Source organism: Trachemys scripta, chromosome 1 (genome assembly GCF_013100865.1).
Source record: "Trachemys scripta elegans isolate TJP31775 chromosome 1, CAS_Tse_1.0, whole genome shotgun sequence".
NCBI classification, from domain to species: Eukaryota; Metazoa; Chordata; order Testudines; family Emydidae; genus Trachemys; species Trachemys scripta.
In genome coordinates this window covers 280,192,067-280,218,124 of record NC_048298.1, presented here as the reverse complement: position 1 = coordinate 280,218,124, position 26,058 = coordinate 280,192,067, and the positions used below count along the sequence as shown (strand labels likewise).

The window sequence follows — 26,058 nt, the reverse complement described above, 5'->3', positions numbered from 1 at the left end:
AAGTTTATTGGAACATCTCTGAGGGTGAGATTTACTGCATTAAGTTTCTTACTGTAATAGGCTTAGACTTGCGTGTTTTATTTTATTTTGCTTGGTAATTTACTTTGTTTTGTCTGTTATTACTTGGAACCACTTAAATCCTACTTTTTATATTTAATAAAATCACTTTTTGCTTATTCATTAACCTAGAGCAAGTATTAATACCGGGGGGAGCAAACAGCTGTGCATATCTCTCTATCAGTGTTATAGAGGGTGAACAATTTATGAGTTTACCCTGTATAAGTTTTATACAGAGTAAAATGGATTTATTTGGGGTTTGGATCCTATTGGGAACTGGGTATCTGGGTGTTGGAGACAGGAGCACTTCTTAAGCTGTTTTCAGTTAAGCTTGCAGTTTTTGGGGGATGTGGTTCAGACCTGGGTCTGTGTTTGTAGCAGGCTAGCGTGTCTGGTATAACCAGGCAACGTACTGAAGTCTCAAGCTGCCAGGAAAAATGGGCTCAGAGGTAGTCCCAGCACATCAGGTGGCAGTCCCAAGGGGGTTTATGTGACCCAACCCATCACAACATAGTACACTGGCAGTGCATCAGTTCATCTCCCTGCCTCTTGGATATTTAAAAATGCTCCCACTTCCCAGTTTAACTACACCTTCCCCACAAAAAATACTCCCCATCCCATAGTCCCACCCTATCTCAGGCCTTTCCTTGAGATGATGCCAAGTTGTTTTCTATAGACTCAAACCCTTCTCCATAAAAATCTCTTAATTTAACTTCCACAGATCTTGAGCCATTCAACACTCTATATTTTATGCACCCTGATTCCAGCTTGCAATTAGCTCCCTCAATAGTAAAACATCCTTATCTGTACCCTACCATAGGCAACGTGTCATCAACCCTTACTGGCATCTGGCAATTTCCAAATGTCTGTGTCTTTTGAAAGATGGCATATACTATTTATATATAAGAAGTTCTTCCTAGTGTGTCTTTTGAAGAGGTTACTATACTCTAATGGCTTATCTACATGGGGTGCTATTCCTGAATAGTTATTCCTGATTAACTCCCTGTGTGGATGCTTTTATACCAGGGTAAGAATGCCTTATTCTGAAATATCTTAATCATCTTCCAAAGCTAATTCAGGACTTGGCTACACTTGCAAGTTAGAGTGCATTAAATAAGCCCTGGGCACCTTAACTCCTGAGGGGTCCACACTGGCAAGGCACTTAGAGTGCCTGGACTCTGCGGCTGGAGCACCCCTGGTAATCCACCTCCATGAGAGGCATAGAGCTTGCTGCCCCAGGGCTGAAACTCCAGGGTGTCAGTGTGGACGACGTGTTGCATTACTGCGCTGTGATTGGCCTCCGGAAACATTCCATAATCCCTTGAAGTCAAGTGGCCACTTTCATCATTGTTTTGAACTCGGCTGCAGGCATGCGGATATCCCCTTTCAAAGCACCGTTTCTGACAGCCGGCATGCTTATCTGTTCTGGGACACAAAGCAAACCATTACTGTGGAATGCTCCTGCTGCAGAGGCAGGCATTTGTGCGTGTGTGTGTGTGTGGGGGGGCTGATATTGGGGTTTCCCCTTCCCCCTGCCACTGTCTGAATTTACAAGACAGCATGCTGGCATACTCTCTGCCCCCCAAAACACACTGTTTCTCCCACCGTATACACACAACACATATATTTATCATTTCAGATACAAAAATGATACATGCATACAAATAGGATAATCATATTCAGCAAATACACACAACACACTCCCTGTCACACTCCATCCACCCCCCATTTGAATAGCACGTGGCAGCCATTTGCACACTGGGATAGCTACCACAATGCACTGCTTGCAGCTGACAGTGTGAACACACAGCAGCGCTTTCTCTGCTGCTCTCACTTTACCTTAATCTGCATTAACTTCCTTGTCTAGATAAGCCATAGATAAGACAGTCAGCAAATTCTTGATCCTTTTGTTATAAGTAGTTTTCAAACATTTGTATCCACAGCCTAGGAGTCAATTGATGGTTTGTTTGTTTGTTTTCATAATTGAAACAGACCCTTTTTACATTATATGTTGGGCTTTCTTCATAAAGAAGGTCCTGGTCCTGCAAACATATATGAGTAATTTTATGTGCTATTCACTGAGTAAAGTTGTTGTGATATGTAAGTATTTGCAGGTTCATGCCATTGAACTGTGCACACAGCCCTGCAAACTTCATCCTATACTTGATGGTAGAAATTGAGCTCACTAGAATGGGCTAAAATAGTCTGTCATATGTGAGAAATAATGTCTAAAATCCACATACAATATAGTTAAAATCCTCTTAATAATACTAAGTACAGAATGTCTGCTTGCATATTTCCATGAATATTTGAAGCAGTATGTATACAAAGCCCTTGGATGTTTTTCTAAATCCTAACTAGCATAATCCTGATCACAGGAAGATTAATCGTTTGCAGAACACTACAGTTAGCAATCAGCATGTGTTGCAGTGAATTGCTTATGGCCAACTCAAGATGTGAAATGATAGTAATTAAAAACCAAACAGTTAATAATCAACAACTATATGAAATGAGAACTTTTTTTTTAAATTGTTGATTCTGCAACTTTTGCCAACATAAATACATCTCAGTCACTATCATGGTTTTTGCTGGGCTGTCGTTCCTCTTAGTATGGGATATTTTGCAATTCCAGTGTATCACATTGGAAAATTGAAAAACATGGGACACTGTCCAGGACCCACATACTTGACAGTGTGACACCATCATTTAATGGGGCCATTTAAGAATATACCATTTTAAAAGGCAGACCAAGCAGTAGCCATAGTGTGAATTTTACACACAGATAGGGTGACCAGACGTCCCGATTTTATCGGGACTATCCTGATATTTGCTTGTTTGTCCCGCGTCCTGACCGATGTTAGGTCGGGACGCTGGACAAACAAGCAAGGCTCCCACAAACAGGCGGAGCCTGGAAGGGTTCGCGCCCCCCGACTCCGCCTCCTCCTTCCCCCATTGGATCGCTCCCCAAATCCCTGCCCCCATCCCCGCCCCCTCACTGTCCCATTGGCTCCCGTCCCAAATCCCTGCCTCTTCCCAAGCACGCCATGCCCAGGAGATGCAGGTGAGCGTGGGGCCGGGGTGAGTGTGAGTCCGGCCTGGCCCCGAGCAGGCAGGGCTCGGGCGCGGTACCTGGAGGGAAAGTAGTGGGGAGGCCCTGGGGCGGAGGCATCGACAAATTTGAGTGAGCTGCATGAGGATCACAGGAAGAACCAATGCACATTGCCCAAAGAGAGAGTGATGTGCAAGATCTCACATTAAATAAAGTTTGCGCTGTTGGAAATAATATACATTTTATCAAAAGGGTCAAATTGGACCTATCTATGTAGGTTCTTATATCACACTCATCACTGGGTTATCTGAGCAACATTCTTGGACTCAGATGGATGTGGTCAGGACATGATTTCGTCCACTGAATTCAAGTAGAAAAATATTTTAGACCTATTGCTGCAAATCATTACTGGCAATAAACCCTGCAGATCTGTCTAGTCTATAAAAGAAATAACCAATAAAAGTCTACAAAAATAATAGGAAACCACAGAAACATGTTTTCAAAATGAAATAAATGTGTGATATGAACAACATTTCCTGCAACATTTTGAGGGCCCTCTTTTGAGTTCCAGACTACTGAGCTTTTCAGCAACTCATAATTTACTAAGCAACAACTAAACAATAAACAGCATGTGAATGATGAATATTTGAAATTAAAGTTGTATCACCTGATGCTGTAATAGTATCAAAATGCTGCATGTTGTAGAAACCAGCTGTATCATTCATTGCTCTGCAGTGACCCTTTAGATAAGAAGCGTTTGAGGTGAATTTCCCCCTTGGTGCAGAGGGTGCACCACCTAAGTCCCACTCAAACCCTATTTTGAGGACTTCACTAGTGCATAGGCCTTAGGCTGGATCACTCTGTCCTCCTGGATCTCCGTCTTAAACCAAAAATGTGTTGATTGCAGCAACTGCAGAAAATAGAAAATAGAAAGAAAGTGTTAATCTTGGCCCTGGTCTACACTACGAGTTTAGGATGAATTTAGCAGTGTTACATCGATTTAACCCTGCACCTGTCCACACAATGAAGCTGGGGTTTTTTTCCGACTTAAAGGGCTCTTAAAATCGATTTCTGTACTTCTCCCCTGATGAAGGGATTGGTGCTGAAATCAACATTGCCGGGTCGAATTTGGGGTAGTGTGGACACAATTTGACGGTATTGGCCTCCAGGAACTACCCCAGAGTGCTCCATTGTGACCGCTCTGGACTGCACTTTGAACTCAGATGCACTAGCCAGGTACACAGGAAAAGCCCCAGGAACTTTTGAATTTCATTTCCTGTTTGGCCAGTGTGGCGAACTCGGCAGCACAGGTGACCATGCAGCCCCCTCCCCCGAATGTTTATACATTCCACCTATCATCTCCATCCCTGAGGTTATCGCAGATTAAAAGGCAAAAAAAATGCACTTGCGATGACATGTTTTCCAAGCTCATGCAGTCCTCCCACACTGATAGGGCACAGCGTAATGCATGGAGGCATTCAGTGGCAGAGGCCAAGAGAGAATTGCTGTGTTTGCTTAACAGCAAAAGTATCATGCCTCACTAGAGATCCTGCCCGAGCCAGGTCGCTATGTCAGCCTTGGGCGGGGGCATGACCGCTTTGTGAGCAAGAAGGCCATAGATATAGACATTGCATTAGGTAGCTTCTGTAGCTAGAGAAAACATTCCTGTGCATTTGGCAAAGTCTGTGTCAAAAAAAGAGAAGCCCTGTAGTGTAGTGGTGATCATGTTCACCTAACCTACGAAACGTCACTGGGTGGAAACAGGTCACTGTTTCGTTTTCTGACTCCCCTCTTGCATTTTTAGTCTTAGAACAGACCGTGCTGTGAAATTTTACTTTATGAGTTAAATAATATGGAAGCTCTCTCTCAGTTATAGTCCCAGGTTCCTTACCCTTTCAGCTGCTCTGATAAATTAACATTTTTGTTAGGGGCGGGGGGAAATTTTCATGAAGCCTTTTATAGGGACTAATGCTATCTAGGACTCTGAAATAATCTTAACGTGGCCCATAGAGTGCAATCCTTTGTTCTGGATTTGTTATTCCACAAGTTGAACTGCTCCTTACTACTGTCCAGGCTTCATGAGCCATGGGAGCAAGGGGCAGGCTGAGGTAGGTGCAACTGCACAGTAATGCCAGCTGGGAGAGCAGCCTGAGGCAGAAGCCTCCAGCTCACATGATATTCCAGGCAGGACTGAATCTCCATGAGACGAAATTTAAAGAAGAGAATGACCTGGCGTCACTCCCATTCGGTGCTCTAAAAGGAGGATAGCCATGTCTGTACAGGCACCCCTGATCGACCTCACTGAGGTCTGCCAGCTGAGTGGGGCTGAGCGGGACCCCAGCTGGCAGGAGCCAGTGGACGGAGCCCCAGACCGGCAGCGGGCTGAGCCGCTCACCCCGCTGACGGTCTGGTGCTCCGTCCGCCAATCCGCTCAGCCCACTGCCTGCCTGGGGTTCCGATCATCCAGGCAGGCAGCGGGCTGAATGGGTCCGGTGGACAGGACCCTGGAAAAAAGGGGTGAAATGATTGTCTGCCGTTGCTTTCACGGGAGTTTGGGGGGGGCTGACGACATGTACCCAGAACCACCCGTGACAAAGTTTTTGCCCCATCAGGCACTGGGAGCTTAACCCAGAATTCCAATGGGTGGTGGAGACTGCGGAAACTGTGGGATAGCTACCCACAGTGCAACCCTCCGAAAGTGGATGCTAGCCTCCTTACTGTGGATGCACTCCGCCGAATTAATGGTCTTAATGGTCTTAAGTGGGGACACACACAATCGACTGTATAAAATCAATTTCTAAAAAATCGACTTCTATAAATATGACCTAATTTCGTAGTGTAGACATACTCTTGGATATAAACCAGTGTCATCAGCCTTTTGACACTTCAGAACTTTTTAATCGTGGCTTAATGCCACATTTTCCTTTTGGCTATACTACAGTTCAGTTAACATATACTGTAAATGCTGTGTTGCTCTGTTTACAATACATATAATCTTCTATTTGATTAAACTTTATTGTAATGTTTGGAAAATGTAGCTGTTTTATTTAATTGTGTTTTTTTTTAATTACTCCCGATTAAAGGTGTGGGTTTAACTGCTGAGCAGACTGACGTCTTCTATTTATATGCAGAACAGATGCATCAGGGATCGAGGCAATGCAAACTTCTCCACTTTGTTCCACCAAATATGCCTTAACGCTGATTTGGTAGGACCATTTGTACAGGTAAGAGGGTAACGCTGATTCAGCTGGTGGCTGAGATTGGCAACAAAGGTGACAATTGTGATACTTGTTAAGTGGCCACTTTAGCTATGCCAGGACTACCACTCATTTCACAAAAGATAAATGAACAGCCAACTGAAGCTAATAACATTTAATCACTGACCCTATCTCTCAGGGATGTTGTAAAGCTTAACTCATTAATTTTGTAAAGTTTTTTGAGATCCTTGGATGGAAGGTGATATACAATGGTAGCCATTAAAATATTTCACATTAGTCTCCAAGATAAATTAATGTTACTGTGGTATTACAGATATTCTGTATATGACCCTAACATTGTCATGATAGTCACAGTAAGCGCTAAATATTATTATAGTGATAACCTTTACTAATGACCTTAGATGTCTAAATAATACATGCATTTAGTGTTACTGTTCTAGCCTACACTAAGCATTCAGCACTAAAAAAGCAAATACTTCAAATACTGAGGTAGGTATGATGGGTTCCCCCCTGGAATTGGGGTACTAATGAGCCCTCACCAGCCCTGGCTCCCTCTCACTCTGTGGTGCTGTGACAAGCTGGAGACCCGCTCTCCATCCTACACTTCCACCATCATTCTCACAGGTAGGGACACACTGAGCTGCAGTTACCTGCAGGCTCTCTGATCAGCCACTGCATGAACCAACAATAGAGAGTCCACAGCCAAGATAACCCCCAGCTCTGCAGGCACCTCCCCCACCCACTGGAGTATAAACCCAAAAGTACAGAGAACTATACAGCATAAGTTCAGAATCTGCCCCTCCCTCAATGTGGAAAGGAATATGCAACATCCCCCGCCTGTTGAGCTAAGATTCCCAGGCACTTCACTCCAAACTTACTGGTTTAGATTAAAGCATAAAATAAGTTTATTAATTACAAAAATATAGATTTTAAGTTATTATACGTGATAGCAAACAGATCAAAGCAGATTACCCAGTAAATAAACAAAAATGCACACTAAGCCTAAGATACTAGAAAGATAGGATATGAATTAGCAAATTCTCACCCTGGCTAATGGTACAAGCAGGCTGTATCTGAAGGTACACGTTGCACTTGCTTTACAGCTTGGAATCCCCAGGTTTTTCATAAACAGGCTAGAAATCCCTTTGGCCTGGGTCCAGCAGTTCCCCCAGTTCAGTCTTTGTTGATGAACCATTAATACTGTCTGGCTTCTTCATTGTTGTACATGAAAGGCTGGCTGTGGGTGTTTTCCAGAGTAAGCCCATTTGAAATACAGATCCATAGGCAATATTTATAACTTCAGATACAAAAATGATACATGCATACAAATAGGATAATCATATTCAGCAAATCATAACTTTTCCAATGACACCTTACATGCCCCATCTTGTACAAAATGAATCATAATTATGCCACAACCATATCATAATAATATTTCTGTGAAGAATATGGGGTGTAGTGTCACAGTAGGATTATCAATTTTGTAGGGAAAAAAAGCCATATATTTAAGGGTCACTACTGAATACATAATTATTGTAGTTTTACCTATGTAGGTTGGATTCATACCAGCAATCTAGAAGCAGAAACCATATCTCATTACTAAACCTTTGATTGCTCCAATTCCCCCTTAGATACTTTATTAAACTTTCAAAAACTCTTGTTATACTTTCTGATCATAATCCTATTCTGGAACCAAAGACACCTATGATCAAGAAAAGACTCACGGTCTTGCTACTGAATTTAAAACAAAATTAAAAGCTGGGAAATCGGTGACAAAAGATGTTGCTTCAAATGTTGAAAGGTAATTTGATTAAAATAATGAGCACAGTTCTGTTTGGTAGTTATTGTAGTTGCATGAAAAGTCTATTGTGCAAAGGTGATTATATTGGACAGTTTCAAAGGCACACTTTGATTTTCTACACTTACTGTGTTTTATAAAGTAAAATGTTAATGATATCTAATTACTTTTTTTAAAAGGGGTGAAATTATATTGTCTGAAATATTATATAAGCTCCAAGATCCTCTTCCATTCAGCCCATGAAGTGATGCCCCAGGATCAGGAAGGGGCATGGCTTAGAGAAAGAGTGTGTGGCCAATAGTGTCTCTGCACTGCCATGATCCCTGGTAACTAGAGAAAGTGTTGAAGTTGTGGGCAACAAGCCTAATACAGAGCAGCCTTTAGTCCACATTATAAGAAACCAGTTTAGTATCCACAAGAATAGGGAAAACAAAGATGGCTAACAGCCACCTTAGTGATCTCTGCAGAATGAAGAAACCTGGATGCCAGGATCTGGCTGTAATAAACTGAGAACCCTATGTTCTTTGTCATATATTAAGGAAGATCCTCAAATCACCATGAGAAACACCTGTGAGAGACATTTAGGTTTCCTAGATGGAAACTTTCCTTCATACCTGGGCAGTACTGGGTTTATTATGGTGCCAGTGGCTTCATGGCACTGGGCCCACACTTGGGAAGGGCCCATAATCCCGGGTTGGGTGTGCATGCGGGGAATGAGGGCAGCAGCTGTCTACCCTGAGCAGAGCAGGCAGAGGCAGTGAGCATACAGAGGCAGGGTGGTGTGTCCGGCCCCACCTCTCCCCAGCGGCTCATACCATTGGGGGAGGGGGGGCTTGGCAGGCCCAGGTCAGGGGTTCATGGCTGCTGCACAGGCAGCTGGGCTCCCCAGTGGCACCTGAACACAGATCACGTGGTCCCCGCCTCGTCCCTGTGCTCCTGGGTCCCTGATGGGCCTAAGGTTGCCAACTTTCTAATCCCACAAAACTGAACACCTCTGCCCTGCCCCAATTCTTCCCCGATGCCCCCACCCCTGTCCCACCCCTTCTTTGAGGCCCCGCCCCTGCTCATTCCATCCCCCTCCCTCCATTGCTCGCTCTCCTCCACCTTCAATCACTTTCACCAGGCTGGGGCAGGGGGTTGGGGTGTGGCGGGTTGAGCACTCCAGCTGGGGGTGCAGGCTCTACGGTGGAGCCTGGGATGAGGGGTTTCGGGTTCAGGAGGGGCCTCCAGCCTATGGCTGAGGGGTTCAGAGTGCAGGAAGGGGTGCAGGCTCCAGCTGAGGGCATGGGAATTAAAACCAATAGTAAAAGGTTCTATAGCCATATAAATAAGAAGAAAACAAGGAAAGAAAAAGTGGGAGCACTAAGCACTGAGGAGGGGGTGGAGATTAAAGATTATCTAGGCATGGCCCAACACCTAAACAAATACTTTGCCTCCATTTTTAATGAGGCTAATGAAGACTTTAGGGGTAGTGACAGGATAGCTAATGTCAATGAGAACATGGAGGTAGAAATTATCACATCTGAGATGGAAGTCAAACTCAAACAGCTTAATGGGACTAAATGGGGAGATGTGGGGAGTGGAGAGATAATCTCCATCCAAGAATATTAAAGGAACTGACACATGAAATTGAAAGCCGAATAGCAATAATTTTTAATGAATCTGTAAACTGAGGGGTCATACCCTATGACTAGAGAATTGCTAATATAGTTCCTATTTTTAAGAAAGGGGAAAAAAGCGATGCAGGAAACTACAGGCCTGTTAGTTTGACCTCAATTGTATGCAAGGTTTTGGAACAAATTTTGAAAGAGAAAGTAGATAAAAACATAGATGTGAACGGCAATTGGGTAGATTCTAACAAAAGATAGATCATGCCAGATCAACCTGATCTCCTTCTTTGAGAAGGTAACTAATATTTTAGACAAAGGAAATGCAATAGATCTAATATACCTGGATGTCAGTAAGGCATTTGATACAATTTCACATGGAAAATTATTAGTTAAATTGGAGAAGATGGAGATTAATATGAGAACTGAAAGGTGGATAAGGAATTGGTTAAAAGGGCGACTACAATGGGTCATATTGAAAGATGAACTGTCAATCTGGAGGGAGGTTTCTAGTAGAGGTCCTCAGGGGTCAGTATTGGGACCAATCTTATTTCACAATTTTATTGCTGACCTTGGCACAAAGAGAGAGAGAGAGTGTTAATAAAATTTGCGGATGACACAAAGTTGGGAGGTATAGCCAATATGGAGGAGGACTGGAATATCACACAAGAATATCTGGATGACCTTGTAAATTGGAATAATAAAAAATGGGATGTAATTTAATAGTACAATTGCAAGATCATACATTTAGGGACTAACAACAAGAATATTTTGCTACAAGTTGGGACTTATCAGTTAGAAGTGAGAAAGACCTTGGTGTGTTGATTGATCACAGGATTACTATGAGCCATCAATGTGATGCGGCCATGAAAAAGGCTAATGCTGTCCTAGGTACATCAGGCAAGGTATTTTCAGTAGAGATAGGGAAGTGTTAGTACCATTATACAAGGCACTCGTGAGACCTCATCTGGAATACTGTGTGCAGTTCTGGTCTTCCATGTTTAAGAAAGATTAATTCAAACTGGAACAGGTGCAGAGAAGGGCTACTAGCATTATCTGAGGAATGGTAAGCCTACCTTATGAAAGGAGACTCAAAGAGCTTGGCTTGTTTAGCCTAACCAAAAGAAGGCTGAGGGGAGATATGATTGCTCTGTATAAATACATCAGAGGGAAAATAGCAAGCAGGAAGAGGAGGTATTTAAGTTAAGCACCAATGTGGACATAAGAAGAAATGGCTATAAACTGGCCATCAAGTTTAGGCTCAAAATTAGGTGAAGGTTTCTAACCATTGAAGGAGTAAAGTTCTGGAACAGCCTCCAAAGGGGAGCACTGGGGGCAAAAATCCTAACTGGCTTCAAGACTGAGCTTGATAGGTTTATAAACGGGATGGTATGATGGGACTTCCTGCGATGGCATGTGGCAAATCCATAATTCCCAGTAGCAAAAATCCCCAGATGCTGGAGATGGGACACTAGATGGGGAAGGCTCTGAGTTACTACAGAGAATTCTTTTCCAGGTATCCACCTGGTAGGTCTTGCCCACATTCTCAGGGTCTAACTGATCATCATATTTGGGGTGGGAAGGAATTTTCCCTTCGGTAAGATTGGCAGAGACCGTGGGGGATTTTCACATTCCTCTGCAGCTTGGGGCGTGTGGGACTTGCAGGTTTAAACTAGTGTAAATGGTGAATTCTCTGTAACTGGAAGTCTTTAAACCATTATTTGAGGACTTCAGTAAGTCAGCCAGAGGTTATGGGTCTATTTCAGGAGTGGGTGAGGTTCTGTGGCCTGCAATGTACAGGAGGTCAGACTAGATGATCACAATGGTCCCTTCTGACCTTAAAGTCTATGAGTCTATGAGCAGTTTTTAGCCAGGTCACAGGACTATTCTGCAACTAATATTAGAATTATTGCAGCAAAGCCAGAACTAGTGCTGGGAGGATAATCCAAAGAGTGATTTGTGAATATTTTTTACAGATAAATATGTGAGTTCACTTTGCTGTTATTTCCATATGTTATTCTTTGTTTCTGAGTATTTTGATGACAGCTGGTTTACTTGTGAAAATGTTTGCAAATCCTAAAGGTTTCATGAATTTTAGCACAAACGATTTTCCATCCAAAAGTTCATTTACTCTGTCATTAATTATTCTCCTAGTTAGAAAATTTCAGTCATCCAATCAGGGAGCAGAGATTGTGCCATGTGACTTAAGTGACCAATCACATACCAAATGTAATATAATAATATACAGGCGATGCCTGATACCATGGTAGTGTCTCATTAGAAATACATAGCTATAAGGATAGCCAGTAACCTAAACACTCCTGTGAATGAGGGCCAATTTGTGCTGTACCTATTGTAGCCAGCCATGGGAGATTCTCCCCAGCCTTAGGTAGCATAGACCAGATATAACAACTTTTACACCTTCATTCCTTCCTGTGGCCAGCATAGGAGGCATGGGCAGGTGAAAGGGGGAATGACTAGACTTCTTTGTACACTGGTGATCCCAGGCTTTTGTAACAGCCTCTTTGGGCTGCTACCAGCCCTAAGACTTCTGTAACTTATGCAAATCATATGTGTGTGTGTGTGTGTGTGTGTATTTTACAGTTGGGAACTGGTAGTGCCACCTACTAAACCTATCCTGCCTTCCATTATAAAAGATGCTGTGATATTTTCTTTCAGCAATTCTCAGACCAGCACTGTATACAGCAGGTCTTTGATGTTTGGCAGAGGGGAAGATCTCAGGTTGGATAAGGGTCTTCTCTTTGTCCCATGAAATTCCATGCCAGCCTTTGCTGATTGCCATTTCCCTTCCTCAGGAAAACGTTGGTAGCCTGTCAAAGTAATAACTAAGCATTAATGTTCCAAGGCCGGACTGCTACCAAAGCACCACCAGCCACACACACACATAGTATGAGAATGCCTGGGAGCCACTCAAGCAGCTGGAAGGGATGGAGGAAGGGAGCAGTCTGGGCTGCACACTCCAGGCTAGGCGTATAGTCCCATAACCCTACCTCTAGGGCACTGTATAAGAAGAAACACCCCACCTTCCACTGAAGGAGAAAGAGAGAGCTGAGCCGGGTTCCACATCCTCATGAATTCCCTCAAACCCAGGACATAGTCCCAGTAGTCCATTACCCCTGAACTCTCATGGCTATCACCAGAGCCAAGCCAGAGGTTTCCCAATTCACAGAGAAAAAGAGAGAGTGAGAGCGCATGCCAGACCAGCATGTCCCTGCAGCCCGCTGCTTCCTGCAGCTCCCGTTGGCCGGGAACAGTGAACCGTGGCCACTGGGAGCTGCGGGGGGGGCCGTGCCTGCAGACGGTCAACATCAGTAAAATGTCTCGCGGCCCGCAATCAGATTACCGCATGCGGCCTATCAGGGTAATCAGAGTGACCAAGCATGCTGCAGCCCAGGACTACAGGACAAAGCCAGACTTTCCCTTTAGTAGCTGCTTCCAGCTGCTTTGGAATGGAGTGGGTCTGGGCACTGGAACTGAGAGCAGGGAGCCTGACTTTCCTGTGCTCTCATTTACCCCCCTCCTGGTACCCAGGCAGCATGGAGGAGGAAGCTGTCTTGTTTGAATGAAGAGAGGTGAAAAACCAGACCAGGGAGAGGGAAAGGAGTAGACTGGGACAAGAAGTCTGGTGATACCGGGACTGGATGTGTGGAGGAGAGGAACTGGGACTGACTAGGAGACTGGGTCTGGGATCCAGGGGAAAGGGAGGCAGGAACTAGGAGACAGTAGTGAGGAGGGGAGGCTGGAACTGGTTGAGCAAGGAGATTGAAATTGAGCTGGGGAAGATGGGGACTGAGATACTATTTTTTCCACACAACCTCTGCCTCATTCAGTATACAGGAAGGAATTGCTCTGATGAATCAGGGTTGTGTATTAAAGAAGCTGTTGTTTGCCTCATTTGTTGCAGAAGTTGGAAGGTGTGTAGTGAATACGGTGGGGGACTGCAGGAAGGGAAACGATGGTCTCATGGTTAAGGCACTTGAATGCTGCCCTGGAAAATCGGAATCTATCCCTGCCTCTGTCCCAAAGTTCCTATATGATGCCGGGCAAGTTACTTAAACTAACCTTGTCACTGGTGGCCAATAATAATGTGCTCCTCATCTTCTAGGGTGCCCAACTTGAGTCGCTGGGGTCTGATTTGTAGAAGGACTGAGCACTCACAGCAGTAACTGAAGTCAGTAGGAACTGAGCTTTGAACATTTAAAATGCAATATAATGCTAAGTATTCTGAAGACTCAGGTCCTAGGTACCTCAAACAGGGCACACAAAATTAGTGGAGACATTTGATCTTTCTCTGTGCCTCAGCTCCTCATCTATAAAATGGGAATAATACCACTCCCACACTTCACAGGAGTGTTGTGAAGATAAATTAAATAATGTTTGTGAAGCACTCAGATATTATAGTGATGAGTGTCATTGAAAAGCCCTTGAGAAAATTAATAATTCTGTCTTCAGAGCAGGGTTTGAATAGCATGCAGTAAATGAGGCCTGGGGCACCCACATTGAACAATGAGGATAAAGCAAAATATCGAGTAGCTGCTCATTAAATAAGCACAAACTATACTGTTCACTGAATGAAGCAGGGGTCATGTAGAAAAAATAGTATATAATCATGTAATTAAAGACTGTATCATAATGCATATGCAAAAAATGGCCAAATTAAGGTTGCAAGGCAACCTTAATTCTGGCATTTGCTAACTTCCGAATTCTTTACTTTGCTATGTTAATCATGTTCTTTTAACTTGGATTTTTGTGTTTGATAGATAGATAGATATGGAGCATAGTAAGCTATTAAAGATAGAAAGAAGATGATTTAATGAAGGTGGTACGGGTATATGGAAAAGAGAAAAAGGACAAGAAATTCCCATTGTGGAATTGTACAGAGAAAGCATCTTAGCACAAAGGGCAAAGCACCACCAGAGAAAAAGCAAATTTTGACTGGAAAACATTGAACTCTGACAGGAGAGAATCAGAGATGTCTGTCTAGCTATGGACAGGAGGACAGAGTGAGCCACAGAATTAAAAGATGAACGGCAGTCAAGGAGGATGAGGGAAAAGGGCAAGATAGAGCTTGTTAACTAGATGAAGAAAAGCAGTTTCTGTACTATCCACAGAACTGTACTCAGACTGAAATCAGTGCAGATATTGTCACGAATAGTGATTGGAGAGATGAGAAGAGCTATTTTGGTTGGTGATTGGAGAGGTGAAAAATGAGATGAGAGTGATGAAAGAAGCTTCTCTGATTGGTGACTGGAGATATGAGATGCCCCCTTTTCAAGCTCTTTGATGAGAAAATAAAGGTCAGGGATTAAGTGGTAGAATTTTTAAGGTAGGCTTTTTAAGGAGGCAGATGAATAGTTTCACATTTCAGAGAGTTGCACCGGCAAACAGGTTATTTTCAGTGATGGTAATGTAGTGAACAAGGGTAGGAGGACAGGATTAAAATACAGGAAATGGAAAGGGATCAAGATAGTAGGATTTTTTTAATGCAAAGGCTATCAGAAAGTTGAAAGACCCCTGGACTAGAACCCCAGTCTGCAGAGCCTGAGATGCCTGATGGTCTCACAGTACCACCAGGAAGCCCTGCAGAGCCACACCCAAGGAGCACTTTAGATAGCCGGCACTGCAGGAAGTAACGGCCAAGAGACCCAGACCTTGCAGCCCTCTGATTGACCAAGTGCCCTATTTAACCTTGGAGGGCAGCCCAAGAAGCTGTCTGGACAACCACAAAGACTTTGGGCCTGCTGTGACTCTAGACTTCACCTGATCTCCAATCTCCAACTCCAGCCTGATCGTGACCCTGATTCCTACCTCCTGAGTCTAACTGGTACTACCTCTGGTCTCCAGTCTCTGATTTCGGCCTGACTCTGACCTGACTCGTGTTTATTGAACTTGCCTCTAGTGATTCCTCTGACTCCATCTCGCTAACTAGCATACCTGATGTGTGGACCCCAGCCCAGCTGTGACCACTAGCCAGACTGCCTATGCCCCAGTCCCTTACACAAAGGAGGGAATGAATAAAGAGGATGAGGTGAATAAAAGGAAGAAAGTATAGTTGAGGGAACAATTAAAGGAGCTGTTTCAAGTTGAGATGACATTGTTGCAAGTTTGGGCATCTTATATTAACAGAATGAAACGAGTTCATCACCTAGTCAGAGAAAGTGTGTAAGGAGAAAGGGAACTAGACAAGTAGAGAAAACAGTTAATGTTATTGGATAGTTAATGACTGCTAGTACCTTTTGAAAAATTTAAAGCTGAGTAGAAGTTAGACTTTGTGATCCAGAGGGATGCTCTGTAGAGCATCACACGATACATCCATACCATGTAGAGAACAGAGAAAATGTTAGCATGAATTTTCAATAATATTATCCAATTTCAATGATAATGCCCATTTGGCACAGCAATTTTTTGCATAGCATTTACCAAGTCTGTCAACCTTGCACTGTTCATGTGCACTATATTCACTTGAAAAGATTAAATATTAAAAAGGTGTGTGTGTGTGTGTGTGTGAATAACCCTTCCCAAGTTGCATTTTCACCCCAATTATATGTATCTGTATAATTCTTTTTTATCTGTAACATTTTCTATTTTTATCAAGACAAAATTCAGACATGCTCAATATAGATATTCAGCTGTTGAGACACCAGATAAAATATCCAGTCTCCATTAAGGAAAAAGAAATTGGGCATATCAGTTCTATGCTAAATACAAAGTCCTCGTTTTGGTATTGAGAGACAGTGTATGCTAAAAAGGCCAATGATCCATCTAGTTCTGTGGCCTCTGCCCGACATTTAAAAGGAAGACAAGAATGCCTCAGTTAGAGCTGATCAAAAATGGAATTTCCATTCCACAGGAAATTCTGATATTTTGGCATTTGTTGTCATTCCAAATTGAGACAAAGTTGAAATATTGAAAAGTTTGGGTAACACAAAACATTCTGAACAATTTCCACTAGGAAGAGTTGGAGCATTTCATTTTGGATTGGATTGATGTTAAGCTACATCTGCCAGAGTTGCTGTGGTGCCTCATCATGCCCCCCGTTCTCCTGTATGGGTTTGGCTTCCCACTTGAACTACTTCTCTTGTGATACACCAGTCAGTGGACTCCCATGATGCAATATATAGGCTCAGCCAGAGAGAAGGTGATGCTGCATCTTGGGAAATGTGGAGCCCAGCCCCAAAGGGAATGAATTCACAAGGCAACCAAACAACTCCTATGAGGCAATGCAGTGGCTCAGGCAGACGCACATTAACGTTGACCTAAACTGAAACTACGTATTTCATTTTTATCTTTCCCAATGGAAGATTACAAAATTTCAGCTAAATCAACATTTTTCGCACAGAAAAAAATTGACTGCAGAAAGCATATTTTCCTTTGAATGATCATTGATGGAAAAATCCTGACCAGCTTATTAATAATATATTTGGTCAATTTTCCACTGCTACAATATGACCTCAAGTATCAGAGGGGTAGCCGTGTTAGTCTGAATCTGTAAAAAGCAACAGAGGGTCCTGTGGCACCTTTGAGACTAACAGAATATGACCTCAGTTCAGCAGGGTGCTTAAGTATGTACCTAACTATAAAGCTGGTATGTGCATAAGCACCTTGGTAAGCCAGGGCCTCTATATATCACGAATGAAAACTTTTTCCATGCCCCCAACTCGGGGTTCAATTTTTTGGCTCAAGGTATGGGGATTGACAGCTGCTATTTTTAGGATTTAACGTTGTTGTTTTTTTCTCGCCAACTATGTGCTTGGCTCTGTACAATACATAAAGACATCCCCTCCCCTGGAATACCTATCTTAATCATTTTGGTACCATAATAGCTTGTGTAACTTCAGAGACTTCTCTTACTCCTATTCATCTAATCCAGTTTTGACCCTTGCCAAGCTTTGTGTTTCAATGCTATCACAAGGCAGTAAATTCCCTGGGTTATTTTCTTAAAAATATTTCCTTTCATCTATTTTAAACTTTATGGTATTGTGATTTCATGTAACATCCCTTTGCTTTTGTACCATGTGACTAAGTAAACAGGAACCTGCAATTGGCCGTCACTAACCTATTCATTCTGCTATTTATGCTTTTGCCACACCTCCTTTCCAAACAAGATGGCCCTAGCATTTTTAACCTCCCCTTGTACGTTACCCACTCAGGCCTCTACCATACTAGACTCCAATTCTTAAATTAGCTTCTGTCACCAACACAGCAAACACTATGCAGTACAAATAGACCAATAAGCTAAAGATAAAAGATAAAATTGCATATTCTCAGCCCATAATGAATCAAAATAGTAATATAATTTCATATAAAAAGCTGGGCATGTCCAATATTCTTTTCACTATTTTAAACCTCACAAAAGCAAGGAAGTGGTTGACAATAATAATTCTGCTTTGCACATGTTCTCAACCAGGGTTCTGGGGGCAGGTTTCAGGGGGTCCGCTAAACATGGCCAGCATTAAACTTGCTGGGGAGGAGCAGAAAGCCAAAGCCCCACCACATGGGGCTGAAGCCCAGGGTCCTGAGCCCTGCCACTTGGGACTGAAGCCAAAGCCTGAGCAACTTAGCTTTGTGGAGCCCACTGTGGCATGGGGACCCAGGCAATTGCCCTGTTTGCTACCCCCGATATTGGTCCTGACTTTTATATGCAGAAAAACAGTTGCTGTGGCACACGTGGGCCGTGGAGTTTTTATAGCATGTTGGGTGGGCCTCAGAAAGAAAAAGGTTGAGAACCCCTGCATTAAAGAACTCAATACAACGCAACATGTGTAGCTTTCACAACTGCACGTGCCCTGCATGGCTGTAGGTGTTGGCTCTGCAGCAGGCTGATCCAGGGGGTTACTGTAGCAGCATAACAGTTTATATCAGCTAATTTCCCTCTTACTTCATAGCTCATAATGTTACAGGGTTTCTTGGAAATAACCCTAAAGAACTCTGACAAAATGAAGCATAGCAAAATAGAAACATACCGTGCTTTCTTCTCCTGTGTGGTATTTTCCAGAGATGTATCCCGTGGGATTTATTCAGCTCAGTTTGCAAGGCAATCTGTGGAGGGAGGACTCTCTGTCACCTCTGATAGGTTATGTGCACCAAATTGAATATCAAACAGCTTCTTGGCATTGTCAATCAGTAAAAAGGTATCTTTTCTCCTCCATTTGGAGCTTTAATTTCTCCTGGCTAATAAAAGAGAAGCAATCTTAACACCTTTTCCTACAAATCTACATAAATCTACATAGTCTAAGATGGGTTTTGCTACATCAGGAAAAAAATCGTAGGCCTTGAAATATTAGCTTCCTTTTTCTTCCTTTTTTCGTTGTTGTTGTTTTTTTGTTTGCCTGTAGAGAGAACAGTGTCACTTTGTGAAATTAATACAAAAAAAAAAATCAGAGTAGGCATCTCTCTTCTATAAGTAGATTGATTCACACTTATTTTAACTATAGGTCAGTGTATCTTTGTTGATACCCTATATATGGTATCCACATGCCAAAAGCCCCTCTCAATAAATTGCCCAACAGAATGTCACAGCAGTCTCTTCAAATCTAGAAGGCACTCTGAAAATTCTCCTGCTTTTAATATTATTTCCTAGTTATTCATTTTTAAAGCAAAGTAACTAACAGGGCAAAATTCAGTCTTGAATAAGGAGATGCTATTTTCCTTACTGGCAATGGAAGTTGTGTCTACTTACACCAAGGCTACATTTGACCCATAATCTGTAGAGATGTTGCTAACTATGAATGTTTCTTACAGTATTAACTTTAGCAACCAGAGACCATGACTCATTATCCGTAGTGTCCTATTCCCCAAATTCTCAACTGATAGATAAGCAGGTTTAGCTGACAATTACTGATTCAAGTAAAGTGATTAATTTACCTTTCCCATTTTTTGACATGCCTTTCCACATACGGAGCTTATGCTACCAGACTAACCTTTTCAAAATTACCATTCCATCCCACCTTAGGAGCCTCTTTAGAGTGGTGGGAAAGGTAAGATGGTATCTCCTGACACTCCCCACTCACCTTGCTCTCCAGACCTATTCATACTGAATGCTGAACGAACAAGAATTTGCTGAGTGGGCCAATATATGGGGTTTATAGGATAGTTCTGGTCCAGTCTCTCGTGCACCCCTGGACACCAACCGTGCTCTGATTATGCATCCTTCAGTCTACCATTCCCTCCATCTGTCACTATTGTGAGCGGAGCACAACAGAGACATGAAAATGACAGCCTTGTTGGCTGCTGCTTCCTGATTATGATGATGTGTGGGCCCACTTCTCCCTCCAACATCTCCAATTGTCATAGGCCTAATAGCTTCACACTTACCCACCTATCCAGACTCCTGGCACTCATGACCTGAGCCTGCTGACTATTGAGGACCAATAAACCTCAGCTTTGGTAGCTTCCTCCCTCCCAAGCTCTGGAGAGCTGGAAAGACAGCTATCCCGGGCCCCCTCCAGGGAATTGAAAAATCCCCCTGCTTCAACAACATTATTCTCAACACACACACCCCTTTTTTGGTAGCAGTTAGGTTGGCTTTGCCAACCTAGGGTTATCCAGGTTTTCCCAGGATCGTTCTTTTTTAAGTTGGCATCCCAGGAAATCTGCAAATCTTCCCAAGACAGTAAACTCCCAGTTTTTGTCATCTCCCCTTCCCTAGCCCTTGGCCTGCCTTTCCCTCCAGGCTTCCCCTTCATACAAGAGGCTGCCCTGGGTTTGGTCTCCTGTTGATCCGTGCCCTGGAAGAAGGAGGAAGCATGACCCACCTTGGGGGCTGGGGAGCAGGGCCTGAGGGGCTGGTGAGTGCTGAAGAGACCCAAACATTTTCCTCAGGCCTGGGTTGAGAGGAGATGTTGGGCCCATCAGTGGCTTGGCAGGGAAAAGTGGGGCCAGGTCCACCTCATGCCTTTTCAGAGTGTTGCCATTTTAATTGGTAGAATATGTGGAGGATGGAGGGAGTGAGCAGCACTGAACCCTGTCCCTCCCACAATGCGTCCAGACTGACCACTCCCATGTCCCTTTCTTTGTACCTCAGAGGTAGCAAATCTACACCAGCCAGACATTTGTCATGCCACAGCTTCACTATTGTAAATCCCTCTAGTGTAGGTTGCCAGGAAAGCATTTTTGTCACTTGCATCTAGTGCAGAACAAAGCAGCACATTTGCTCATTGAGATAACAATTCATAACATACACCAACTGCCTTGCATTGCTTGCACTGACTGTCCCTGTCAATAGAACATATGGATTACATTTTTCCAAATGGAGAGGACCCAAGGAAACAAGGTTCCGAAATTACAAAATCTTGCCGGTAGAGGTGAGCCAAAACCAGATTCTTTCACTTTGTCAACAGGGTAGGAGTGCACTTGGTCAGTGGTTAAACTGATCAAAATAAGAGCAACAGGCCACGAATTCTGGATTTACCCCAACTCTCATTGTTAAAGTGTGCTGGGGCATTGCATAATCTTGTGGTAATGGGAGTCAGTAGGAGAAACAGGTCAGGAAGAAAAGTATCCAAAAAGATCCTCTTTCTAATCAAGCCCACACAGTAAAAAAAAAGAGAGAGAGAGAGAGAGAGAGAGAGAGAGAGAGAGAGAGAGAGAGAACAGTTCGTGGAGCTGGGTACAAAACCAGTCATGGTGCTCCACACCCACTTTTTATTTTTACAGAGAATTTGACTAGTATAGAGAATCCATACTGATGCAGAAACATTTTTAAATTATTTAAACGGGGCAGTGAAATCCTTCCTTAGAAAATTTGGAAATATTAATGCAATTTCCTGCATAAGATTGTCATGAAGATTCTATTTATTATGTATCCTTCTCAGAGGGAGCTGCTGGCATCAGATCATTTTACTTCTTGGGACCTTATCTCTCTTTTTAAAAGTCTCAGGCATCACAATACGAATGAGCTAGGATCAAATTAGGATGTCTTTACACAGTTTCTACTCATTCCTTATTCCGAGAAGCTCCAATTGACTTCAGGGATTTTGTCTTAGTAGGGACTGAGAAAAAAATGGGTAAGAATTTTAAGGTTTGGCACACTGTGGAGGAATTTTTTCCCCTATATGTGCCTACTGGTTGCTTTTTCTATTTTCTCTTTTTTATAGTTGTTACTGATCAAATTTGGATAGGGTAGAGCACTGATGTACTCTGCAGAACAATAGTGGGACAGATGAAAATGTCATACTAGTGCTCTACTTTAACACATTGTTAAAAAATTTAATGGGATCGCACTGAAACAATTGAGCTTTTCCGACATTATGCAATACACTGACATATTGCTGAGGATTCAACCTTTTTGTGCTCTACTGTCTAATTGCATTTTCACTTAGTATTGAGCAAAGAAGCAGCTAACGGTACTAAGTTTGGGGGTCAAGTGAAATCTATCCAAATCTTTACGGGTAATTATGTTAGGTTACAATAGGCAAGTGAGTATTCATTAGTTACAATGTGAGTATTAAGCAGGTAGTAGATATTCTCATTTCTGCATGTTTCTAATCCTAATTTAGAATCAGTATTGACAGAACAACCACATGTTCACCAGGTGGCAATTTCTTATTTTTGAGGGAATCAGTGGTTTGTAGCAACCCCTATTATACACAATGAAAATAGCCTAAAATAGTAGGTGAATCAGAAAAATGAAGTAGAGTTAGCCTCTTCCTATGGTTTAGCTATTGCTGACCTCCCCCCCTCTACTAGTTTAAAGAAAACACTTGTTATAGAAAATTTGGAAGTTTTAATAGTGCAGATATTTTTATTAAAATAAAATTATTACATGTTATAGGGTTTGATTGGAATATTCATGTCTGCAAACTTTATATCTCAAAACTAGATCACAAGTCTTCTAAAGTCTGAAAGTGATTGCCAGAACATTACAGAATGTATAACTAGAGCACAGATATTTAATTTTTATCATAAATTGCTTTTCATTAGCTGGGCAGCAGACATTTTTCACCTCTTTTAACCATTATCATTTGTGCCAAATGCCATAATAGAGTCCATTAGCACCATTTCTGCATTCTACATCACAATGCCACTAGCTGTACATATTTCCACAGTAAAGAATAATTGCATGCAGAACAGCACAGAGATGATTGTATCAAATATATTGAAGCATCTGAGGTATCTATATGAATAAGGTAAGGCAACCTTTCCTTTCTTTCTGTCTCTTTCTAAACCCAATAAACTGTAAGTAGGCAGGACCCTAATCACAGATATGCTGGTATCCTAATAGTTGCCTATGTGCCTCAGCAACTCACTTTCAAGATCCACTCACTAACAGCTCATCTCTAGCTATACTCACATGCAAGCAAACCAGAATAGCGGAGGGATAACTCAGTGGTTTGAAAATCTGTCTGGGGTTGCTTTGAGCAGGGGGTTGGATTAAATGACCTCCTGAGGTCCCTTCCAACCCTGACATTTTATTATTCTAAGGAAGCCTATTTCACTGCCATGCAAACTCACTAGTAGCAGAGGGAAGCCCATTCCACTCCTGCCCACCAATAAAACTAACCGTGCAGAATGGAAAGCCAATTCCACACATGTGAATGTCAACTAGAGGTACAGGAAACCCATTTCACTATCTCACCCAGATGTAAACTCACTAGTGAGGAAGGGAAAAGACATGGCAATCTGCAAGCTCTTAGTTGATATATTATTTTATATTGAACTATTTTGCATGTATAATTTTTGAGAAGAGGCAATTGTACATGAAATGCCTATAGTAAAGAATGCCATTCATCTCAAAACACTTCTCTGCTACTTTTATACCTGGCATATGCTTCATAAAACCATCTAGGATGGAATTTTCAAAAGCGCTCAATGTCAGCCTAACTCTATTGCCACTTAAGTCAATGCTGTTTTACCATTGACTTTAATAGGAGGAGGGATTAGGCCCATGCTTTTGAAAATAATCATTTTCTTCTTTATTTTCTATGCTTTTTAAAATGTATGATAAAACATATTTCTGGAATATTTAAACATGATCTCTACATATATTTTGAATCACATTACATGACCTATAAAATGAGATTACATAAAGGTCATTTATCCCCAAAGTATGCCTTTTCTACCATTAATATATCAGTGTAGCTCCCATCATCTGAATGGTATTTAAGTGCATATCATGCCTGAAGAATTTGCCTTTGAATTCGAAGGAATACCTAACCAATATACACACAGAGCATGAAATCCTGACCCTATTGAAGTCAATGGGAGTTTAGCCATTGAATTCTGGCACCAGGCTTTCACTCACAACATGTCATCAACAATACAGGGGTATTTATTCAGTCTTGTCCATAACAGTATGGAATTTGATTTACATAGTGCTGTTCATGGTCAAGAAATTTCAAAGCACTTTACAAACTAATGGATAAGGCTCAGTAGTGTTGTAACTATGTAGACTAACAGAGCAACCATCATATAATCAGACACAGGCAAATAATGGGGGGGGGGAATCATTCCAAAGCATTTTCACATAATTTAAACCATGTTTCATTCCAGCCATAGATGTACTCTTTCAGGTTTACTTTAGTGAGAACATTCAAGCCAACAGAATTTAGTTCACATTAATATTTAGGAGAAAAAAGAGCATTCACATATGGAGGGATGTATTCATACAGACATCTTCACCTGGCTTTGGATATTTTGGGAACAAGAATGTTAGAGGTGGGAAGAGAATAGAAGAGTGAGAAAGTCAATGATTTTCAAACTATGTATCTAAATACAACTAAGGGAACACTCAGCATAAGCAACAGACAGGAAAACCGACTGCACTTTGGAAATACTCCATCCCCACAACATGGAGCAAGATGTGAGCAGCATAGCTAGATATTAAACTAGACACTTTAGTGCCTGTGGACAACTTCAACTGTATTCAACAATGTCCCCTACAATAAATGGTTGTGCGTACAATCCTGTGGTCACGTAGGTATCCGTGATCATGCCAACAGGGCTGCTGACAGAAAAGTCAAAGATAAATTTGGTGCCACAGCAATAGCCATAGCAATTATTTGGCATGAACATGACAACAGAAAACTATTTGCGAAGTCTGTTAGACTGCTAATCAATCTGCTTTTCCTCTCCCTCAGTCAGAAAAGGAACCAGATACTTTTTAAAACTAGAGTCAACAGACATAGCCAAATATAATGTTTTCCTATGCAAACACAGGAAAAGATTTTACCTAGCCTTACAATTCCTAGGCCTGTTTATTTCCTGATCTATCACCCTAAAGTTCTCTCCACGCTCTCGTTGGGAGATTCAACACCCCAATGTTTTTGTCACACACTGGTTCTCTTTATAAAGGTTAGGCCAGTTAATCAGGGAACCATGACTTGCTGACCAGTCATACAGATCAAATAGCAAACATAAAAATTTTATTAAGATGATGTTAAAAAAAAATAGTGAACAGAGTTTGAGCATAGAAGTTTCTGGTTATCAGGGAATAACATACAGATTATAGAGGGGGCAAAGTTTGGTTTAAGATAAGGTGGCATGAGGAATACATAATCTGCAATATCCCTGATTGGGGGGTAAAAGGTTGATGGGTCAAAGTATAGACATTAAGATATGAGGGTATTAAGTTCATAAAGTGGCTATGTTCAGGTGTGGATTATAATGAGTGGATATGATATGTGGATGGATTGACCCTCATTTGGTGAGATTTAATGTTCAGGGAGTTTATGGTTCCAGTTCATATGATCCAACGGAGAAGGTCACTTGGTCCCTTTCTCGTAGTGAGAGAACGATGTCACTCTGGCTCACGCCTCCTGGGTACTGTTGGTGGCCGGTGATGTGCTCGATGTAGATGTCTCTGGACCATCGGATGGCGTCTGAGACCATGAGGTGCCGCGTGAGACGTGCGTAGTGTCGACCGATCCCGCAGGTCCGCAGCACACGCTCGTTGCAGGGGTCCCAGGCGCCCAGGGCTCCGACAATCAGGGTGTCCATATGCACCTCATAGCCCTTCACTCTCTAAATACTGAACACTTCTTACATGACCTCCGGCACCACTGGTTCTGAGCACCTTGCTAGGTACTTACATGACCTCCATTACCATTGGTTCTGAGCACCTCGCAGTCTTTAATGTATGGAGCATCAAAACACCCCTGTGAAATAGAAAAGTATTATTATACTCATTTCATACATGGAGAACTGATCTAGAGAGTCTTGGGGTATGTCTAGCTTCAAATCAGTGATATAAATTCCAGCTTGAGGAGATATACTCACTCCAGCTCTGATCTAGCTACCATGTTAAAAATAGAGGTAGCCAGAAAAGGTAGTTGACCGAAGTATATTCCTAGCATCTTAGAGAGGTACAGA

General features: G+C 42.4%; 1 long non-coding RNA gene across 1 annotated transcript; it reads right to left on the bottom strand.

Annotated features, from left to right (window-relative positions):
* Positions 1-3,793: 3,793 nt before the first annotated feature.
* LOC117870911 lies at positions 3,794-26,033 on the bottom strand. The gene is made up of 3 exons (XR_004644068.1): positions 25,779-26,033; positions 18,714-18,789; positions 3,794-4,016 (listed from the first exon to the last, which is right to left on the bottom strand). It is a non-coding gene; the product is annotated as an uncharacterized LOC117870911 (long non-coding RNA).
* Positions 26,034-26,058: the final 25 nt, after the last annotated feature.